The sequence below is a fragment of the Micropterus dolomieu genome, linkage group LG20, assembly GCF_021292245.1.
Source record: "Micropterus dolomieu isolate WLL.071019.BEF.003 ecotype Adirondacks linkage group LG20, ASM2129224v1, whole genome shotgun sequence".
Classification (NCBI taxonomy): domain Eukaryota; kingdom Metazoa; phylum Chordata; class Actinopteri; order Centrarchiformes; family Centrarchidae; genus Micropterus; species Micropterus dolomieu.
This window is the reverse complement of record NC_060169.1, coordinates 424,822-432,548: the sequence shown is the minus strand read 5'-3', so window position 1 is coordinate 432,548 and position 7,727 is coordinate 424,822. Positions and strand designations below refer to the sequence as shown.

Sequence of the window (7,727 nt, the reverse complement as noted above, 5' to 3'; positions counted from 1 at the left end):
GTAATCTTAAATGTCAAAGTAGAGAGGAGCCTAGTAGGCCTATTTATTTTCATTCATTACACAATATGAATAAGCTATGCAGACAGTTGTAAAGAAAGAACATCTTTTTCTTCTGTTCTCTACTTGTTATAGTTACACAGTATTAGGGGTGTGGGCTGTATTAAAAGTATCCACTGTTCTCCCATGCTGTAACACACAGTAACGATGAAATGTGTGCTGTTCTCACATTCTTCCTCTGTATCTACACATAAACAACAAGGCAGGGAAATATAAAAGGAATTTATTTTATTGTTTGGGTACATTATTGTTCAGTGTACATGTTCACATCTGAAACAAACTTTACGTGCTTGATAACTCTCCCACCCCGCAGACATCTACACGTCAATACCGATTTATATTCATAGCGGCAAGTGCTATGTAGCTCCACATAGGGGACACAGGAAGTGACATATAGCACATTCATGCGGCGTCGGAACCGCGTAGGAAATTCACAGCCGCACCGGCAGAGCTCCAGAATATGCAACTCGGCCGGCTCACGCGCGGATGCGCTTACAAGTGCGAGGGCCCGCCCAACGCTGCTTGCAGCTTTAATTAAAATGTGTTTTTACATTGTCTGTCTATAACTAGTCCAGCCAACCTTAACAAGTGTAGCAGAACCTCTAAAAATGACTACATATGCACCGTTTTGACGTTTTTGTTCTTTCAAATGAGAGCTATTGTTTTTGTGGAGTCTGGACTGTTGCATTCAGAGATCATTCTGTTTACACATTAAAAATCAGATCTGTGTCACATTTGATGGCGAGAGAACATCGCGTTCCCTCCGCTGTTTTCTGGCACCGGAGGACCAGATGTGCGGCGCATCTGTCTCGTTATAAGTCTGGCAGATTTGCTGAGGTTTTAGTGGACTGGGAAGCAGCACTTGGGCCGGCGTTGGCACCGGAATCAGACAGGTGATCTTGGCTCGGTTATTTCACGTCATGAATTTGGCACAACGTGGCTGCTGTTGGGCTGAACCGCTGTGGCCTACTGGCTTTTGTAAAATCTTATTTATCCTTACTTTATACAGGAAGTCTGGTGTGATGCAGAAGCTGAGTTAAAAGTAGACTGAATATACACAGGAACACTTTGCAGAACTACATCACACTAAAAATAAAATGTTAAAGTCGAGCATGAAAAACCAAAACCGTACGCTTTTAAAACCATAGATAATACTGGAGGAGGAAGATGCTGCCATCTTTTGCCAAGGTCAGATTAAACCTTGCTGGAGCATTTTACTCTTTAAACTTGCATTCACACAAGCTCACACATACACCCACGTGTGAAGAAACCCACAGTAAGCTGGGCGTGACAGGAAACAGCGGCGCTCTCGAGTTCCCTCTGTTAGCATGAATGGAGTCAATGACATGAAAATAACCAACCGGGTCTGGGCTCAGCCTCGGTTTCTGTGTCCTGGGTGTAGCGGCGGTGTAGCTGGGATATCTGAGAGCTGAGAGTGGAGTAATGAAGCGTGGAGGGATGCTATGATAACCTCATTATTCTCCCCCGCTCGCTCCAAAATACTCTGCCAACTCCACCGGCTACTGAAGCAGCAGAGAGCGAGTCGATGGGTTAATTGTGCATGCAGAGTGGATATCTGAGAGAGAGAGAGAGAGAGTGTTGACCAGCTCTTTGTGGTTAAGTCTAAGCCGCTGTTACCCTGGTTGTTTCGGTTTTTGGTAGAAAATGGGATTATAAAATTTTGCCAAGAATCCCAAACACCCTGTATGACACACTTTCTATCTGTGGAGACATTTTCTGATCTGTCCCCATCACCAGAGGAGCCTCTCTTACTCTGAACTGTGTCGTCTGACAGCAGATTTATTCCACTGAGCCTCACCTCAAAAAAGAAAAGGAGGATCCACCCTTAGCTGCCCCCTTCCCCCTCTTTCATTGCTGTATGCTAAGCAGGAGAAGAAGTGTGGTTGAAGCTTTTAACCCCTCTCGACGCCCCCCGCTCTCTGCACTCCCCCACCTCCAACCAAAGCTAGAATCCCTCCCGGAGTCCCCAAACTCATCTAAAAATCTTTCTTATCTCAGCTCCTCCCTGTCAGTTTTTCACCCTGCAGCAGAGTCCTCGGCTGTTTCTGCTGTACTTTCACACCAAACGTGCAGCCGCAGTTTGTTAGTCCAGGTGAGCGAGACAGAGATGCCAGGTAAATTCTAGCTGTGCGTATTCTGAGGAGAGAGGAGGTAACCTGATGGGACTCTGGATGAGGACCCTGCGGTGAAAGGCCTGATGGGGCGGGGGATGCCGCCTCCTTTTGAAAGGACACCTCCTACAGTGGTGTGATCTTTGGAGGACTCAGATTCATCCCTGTTCACAAAGAGGTGCGTTGGTCAAGAGAAACACACGTGACCTCCATGGATGTGTTTGTGGGTTTTTTTTAGAAAGGACGCAGCGCAGATCACCTTTCAAACCACAACAGATGACCAACAAAGGATCCGGGGAAAACGAATCTGTCTTTCCATCTACTTTTTCATTATGGTCAGTCACGGTCCATCTATCTCTGTCGCTGTATTTCTTGTGTTGCGGAGCTGTCTGAAATACTGTAGAACCTACACAGGCAGCAGGTGAACGAGCATGTGGCGTCTGTGCAGCCAGCCGTGTTCACACTCGTGCAGTGAAGCGTCCTCCATTACGGTGTCAGTAACATCAGGAGTTTCACATTTTATTTCTAGGGATGCACCGAATGTTTGGCCAAAAATAGCACTTTCGGGCCGATTGAATTTTACAGAACAATTACGTTGCCATGTCGGCAGTGTGGAAGCATTTTAAAGTGGTGTTTGCAGACGCTGTCCTGCCGAACTGTCTCCCAGCACATCTGTGGCTGACTTCTTAGAAAAGAGCCGCTTTGAGAGATTAAGATAGCTGCACCTACATTTGGAGTGCACACGTATTCCAGCCTTTACGGTAAGTGAAGCGACCCAGAGCGAGCTGACAGGCAGGTTAGAGACTTTATCCTGTCAGTTTGTCTCTTTAGTGTGAAGAGACGCTGTGAAGTCTTCATGTTACAACATTATTTATCAAACCGGGTCGGACATTACACACCGAGAGGGTCCGGTAAAGTAAATTACATGTGTCCATTAAAAAGTAAATGGACACATGTAATTTACTTTACCGGACCCTCTCGGGCCTCGGACCCCCCCCACAACAGTCTCTCCACATCCTGTGGAAACACTGAGGGGGGAAAAAGCTCATTCTGACTGTTTTAATTTATGCAGTGGTTAAAAATAATAGGGTAAAAATGTGAATGTACTTGTTCGGTGTTCTGCAAATATATTCATTATATTCGGTTTCGGCTTCAGCCAAGAATTTTCATCTGGGTGCATCCCTATTTATTTCCCTGACCACATTGTGTTTGTGTGATTTCAGCGGTTGCATTCAGCTAACGCATGACGTGTCCTTCAGGGTCTGTTTGGATTATTACAGATGATAAAAAATCTGCAGGTAATTCACCACAACGTTGGAAGTTTCCACCTAAAGGTTGTACCTCCATAGTTCTGTCTTTCTTGGAGTCCTAAATTCTTGTTTTTTGAAAATATCTGAAAACCAGTACTTGGGTCATATCAAGTTTGAGATGCTTTTTATAAAAGCTTCTTGATTCTACTGCAGCAGCTGATTTTACTTTCTTCTTTCAAGACACACATTTCTGGAAACTCATAAAACTGCACTGGAAATTACTTTAAAAAGTGCACAGCGGCTAGTGTCAGTCACCCAGTGCATTGTGGGATGCTGAGAACCACAGGCTTTATCTTACAAATTGAGGCGAAAGAGGGACTGCGTTTCTCAGCCTTAGCAAACCTTCACTTCGCTGTAAATGAGACTCAACACAGCCAGCTGAACCTTCATCCTCATCATCTCTGTCTTTGAGGGCATTTTGCTTTAATAAGCAGCCCGTTGGTCTGCAAAGAGCCGAGCAGAGCTAAATGAAGTCTGGACTGATGTTGAAGGCAATATAAGTTACTGATGATATTGGCTTTAATCCTAATTTGCAGCATCGCCAACAACTGCAGTTGGCCGTCTTTCCGTTCGTTTGGGCTCGTCACTGTTCTGTCTTCTCTTCCTCTTGACGTACTCTATTCTTTTAGAACCTTTCCAAACGGCTGCACCTGCAGTCTGATCCCAGACGGTTCGTCCTCTTCGGCGCTTTGTCATTTCTGTCATGTTGCTTTGAAAAGTCGCACATCACAGTGCTGACTGCCGGACCTCCTCCGCAGCTACAAACAGCTGCCGGTTGGCTCGCAGGCCGGTGCGACTCGCTGTTGTGTGTTGTGGTGCTGATTTCTTCAACGTTCGTCACCGCTTTTGTCTGAGACTTCATGTGTTCACGCCTGAAGTCTAAGTGACACGCTGCAGTGACGGTTGTGGCTCCTCGTTAGATGTGATATGAAAGCGTTTTTGATAATCAGCAGAGTGTTTATCTGTCAGAGCTTGTTCCTGTTGGACTGCACCGTGATGGGAAATACACCTTTTTAGTTTGTTTTTTATTTCATGTTAGCTGCACACTAATTATTGTACAGAGCAATCTGAGGAAAAACGTAACACTAATTACATTAAAGCACTCAAGTACTGTACTTAAATAGAATTTGAGGTACTTCCTGCTACTGCTACTCCACCACATCTCAGAGGGGGATATTGTACTTTTTACATCACTACATTTATCTGTCACCATTGGTAGTTTAATTTATAACAAAACGGTGTATACAAATACAGCTGAAACGATTAGTCGGCTAAATTAATTAGCAGCTATTTTGATGAAGTAAATTTTTCATGCTAAAACATTTCATGTTTCCAGCTTCACAAATGTGAAGAGCTGCTGCTTTTTCCTTTTTAATTATTTGAATGTTTATTAATAACGTTGAGGTTTGGACTGTTGGTGGGACAAAAAGCATTATGAAGGCGTCAACAATGAAAATCAGATGATTTCATAATGAAAATAATTATTCGTTGCAGTCGATACAAAATAGTTCAGAATGAGCTCCAGCTCGACAACTAGAGCTGGAAATTCCTGCTTTTACATGAATGCACAAGGAATAATAATCAGTAAACAGTAACAGGGGACATTTTTCTGCATTGAGTACTTTGAAGTACATTTTCCTGATTTATACTGACAACATTTTCCAAGCAGTACTTTTACTTGTAACACCGTTTCTTACAGTGTGATATTGGTACAAAAGGATCTGGACCACTGTTTGACCAAAACACCGCTTACTAGGATGCAGAAAATTCAGACTTCAGGATCTCACAGTAATATCACAGCGGCAGTAAGCGATAGACTTATTCTCACTTCTTTGTTTTAGTCCGACGGAGACGGGCCGCCGGGTTTAATGGTCTTCCTGTAGATCCTGCCGCTCTGCTGTCTTTGTCCTGCACACGCTCTCATGTAAAGAGAAGACTAGACTCTGTCAAGGTTTCTTAAATCCTCTACTCCGGGTTTCTCCTGTACATCGTTCACAAATCGGTTTGCTGGAGAAGCCAGATGGTAACCTGTGCAAATGCCTTGACAGACTTTGGAGAAGAGATCCAGCTAAGAACAATGATCTTCATCCCACGTCTTTGCAGGCACGAGGACACTTTCCTGGGTCCGCCATGCACATCTGTACGTTTTAGAAAACCTTCAAGGAGCCAATGTAAGCGTACATATGGTTCATATTAATCGATCCAGCAGAAAATCTGTCAAACTCTTAACATGATAAAGAAAAGCAGAAATCACTTCACAGCTTGAAGAAGAATGGAACAATCAGATTAGTGAAGTGCGTGTAAATGAGTCTGAAATCTCCCCTGATCCTGTTTTACTGCCAGCTAAAGACAGAAAGAAAATTACCCGCTCTCACGCTGAGCAGGGCTGATTCAGGGGCGGATGGCCACCTCCTCCCCCAGGTCGTATTGAGCAGCTTTAATGGCTGCTGTTGTTTCACACTACGAGCCAATCTGGCTGTGCTCCTGGAGCCATCAGAGGGCCGTTAGCACACAAACAACAGCAGCGCTCCCGCTATCAGCTGCAGTAAAAACAGCCCGGACCTCCCGCGGTTCAGGATGACTCCAGCCCCCCCCCCCCCCCCCCCCCCCCCCCCCCGCTCTCCTTGATGTGGATGCAGATTAGACTGCCGGCATGCGCGGTGAGGGTTTGTCACAGGCTCCGGGCTCAGATTGGCCTCCGGGGCAGGATTTCGCAGGGCCTTCTGACAGGCGTCATGTCGCCTCCCTCTGTTCTGTACGGCTGCAGAGGCGAGCTGCCATCTGGACGCAGCGAGCGAGCGTCGGGCAGGACAAAATAAAGACGAGACTGTTTTTGCCGAAGGTTTTCTTTCCCCCTCCATTCTTCGCTCCTTCATCTGCTTCGCTGTCCCCCTCCAGAGCCTTACGACAGTGTTACCTTCCCAAAAGTCAACTCTAATGAGCCCGGCCTGCAGACTTGGAAGCATTTACTCAACATTTGTTACAGAGACGATCAGTGATGTTCTTGTCTCAGTAAGTCTGACACACAAGTGATCCAGTCCAGCTCATTAAAGCTTTTCCGTTTGCTGCTCTGAATACTTGATCATTTATTTATTGTGAAACCAGACAAACCTAAAATCTTCAGTGGTGTTGGCTGATCCGGTTAGATCCAGTTCATCTCAGATTGGATGGGGTTGAGGTCTGGGCTCTGTGCAGACCAGTGAAACTGGGGAAAGCATTTCTGTACGGAGCTGCTTTGTGCACGGGGGCATCATCATGCTGAAACAGAAACGAGACAAAGATATAAAAAAAACACTTTTAAAGCTGATGCTTTAAGATTTCCCTTCATCATCTTTATAACTTTATAATCGTGGTCGACAGATTGTCACACTGAGCATTCACTAAACTTCTGATTCTTTGACTTGATTCTTTGTATTTAGGTTTAAACCTAAATACTAAAGAAGTGGACGTAGCCGCCGTGATGTCCCCCGTTGGTTTGTGGACTACCATTTTGAAGCCTCAAGTTTGGCATTTTAGCCGTCACCATATTGGTTTTTTGGACGTAATTCGCGTTAACTGATATTTACCGGGATACTAATTTTGGCTAGCAAAAAATTGCATTTAAACAAAATGTAATTACCCGCCCTAAAGCCTCCCCTGCTTCCTGGTCTCTGTTCCTCTAAATGGGACCATAATTTACTAAATGAACATCATGCTGTGTTGAAGAAGACTTGAAACTAGCGACTGAGACCAGAAACTCATCAGGAAAGTGTTTACTGAGGGAATAAATCAGCTGACAAGTAGAAACATTTTCTCACAGACTTCTATACAGTCACACTTCTTTCTGCAGCCGCTAGAGTCGCCCCCTGCTGGCCGCTGGAGAGGACGCAGGGTTAAAAGTCGCCCCCCTGCTGGCCGCTGGAGAGGACGCAGGTTTAAAAGTCGCCCCCTGCTGGCTGCTGGAGAGGACGCAGGTTTAAAAGTCGCCCCCCTGCTGGCTGCTGGAGAGGACGCAGGTTTAAAAGTCGCCCCCCTGCTGGCTGCTGGAGAGGACGCAGGGTTAAAAGTCGCCCCGCTGGAGAGGACGCAGGTTTAAAAGTCGCCCCCTGCTGGCTGCTGGAGAGGACGCAGGTTTAAAAGGCGCGCCCCCTGCTGGCTGCTGGAGAGGACGCAGGTTTAAAAGTCGCCCCCTGCTGGCTGCTGGAGAGGACGCAGGTTTAAAAGTCGCCCCCTGCTGGCTGCTGGAGAG

General features: G+C 45.8%; 1 protein-coding gene across 4 annotated transcripts in view; it reads left to right on the top strand.

Annotated features, from left to right (window-relative positions):
- The window catches only part of large2 (LARGE xylosyl- and glucuronyltransferase 2), a 101,430-nt gene that overhangs the window by 29,394 nt on the left and 64,309 nt on the right, over nucleotides 1-7,727 (top strand). The window contains exon 2 of one of the 4 annotated variants that reach the window (XM_046031938.1): nucleotides 3,413-3,487. The exons of the other annotated variants lie outside the window; for them this stretch is intronic. The gene's annotated coding sequence lies outside the window, so the exon portion shown is untranslated. The remainder of the gene's footprint in view (nucleotides 1-3,412; nucleotides 3,488-7,727) is intronic. 4 annotated transcript variants of the gene reach the window in all.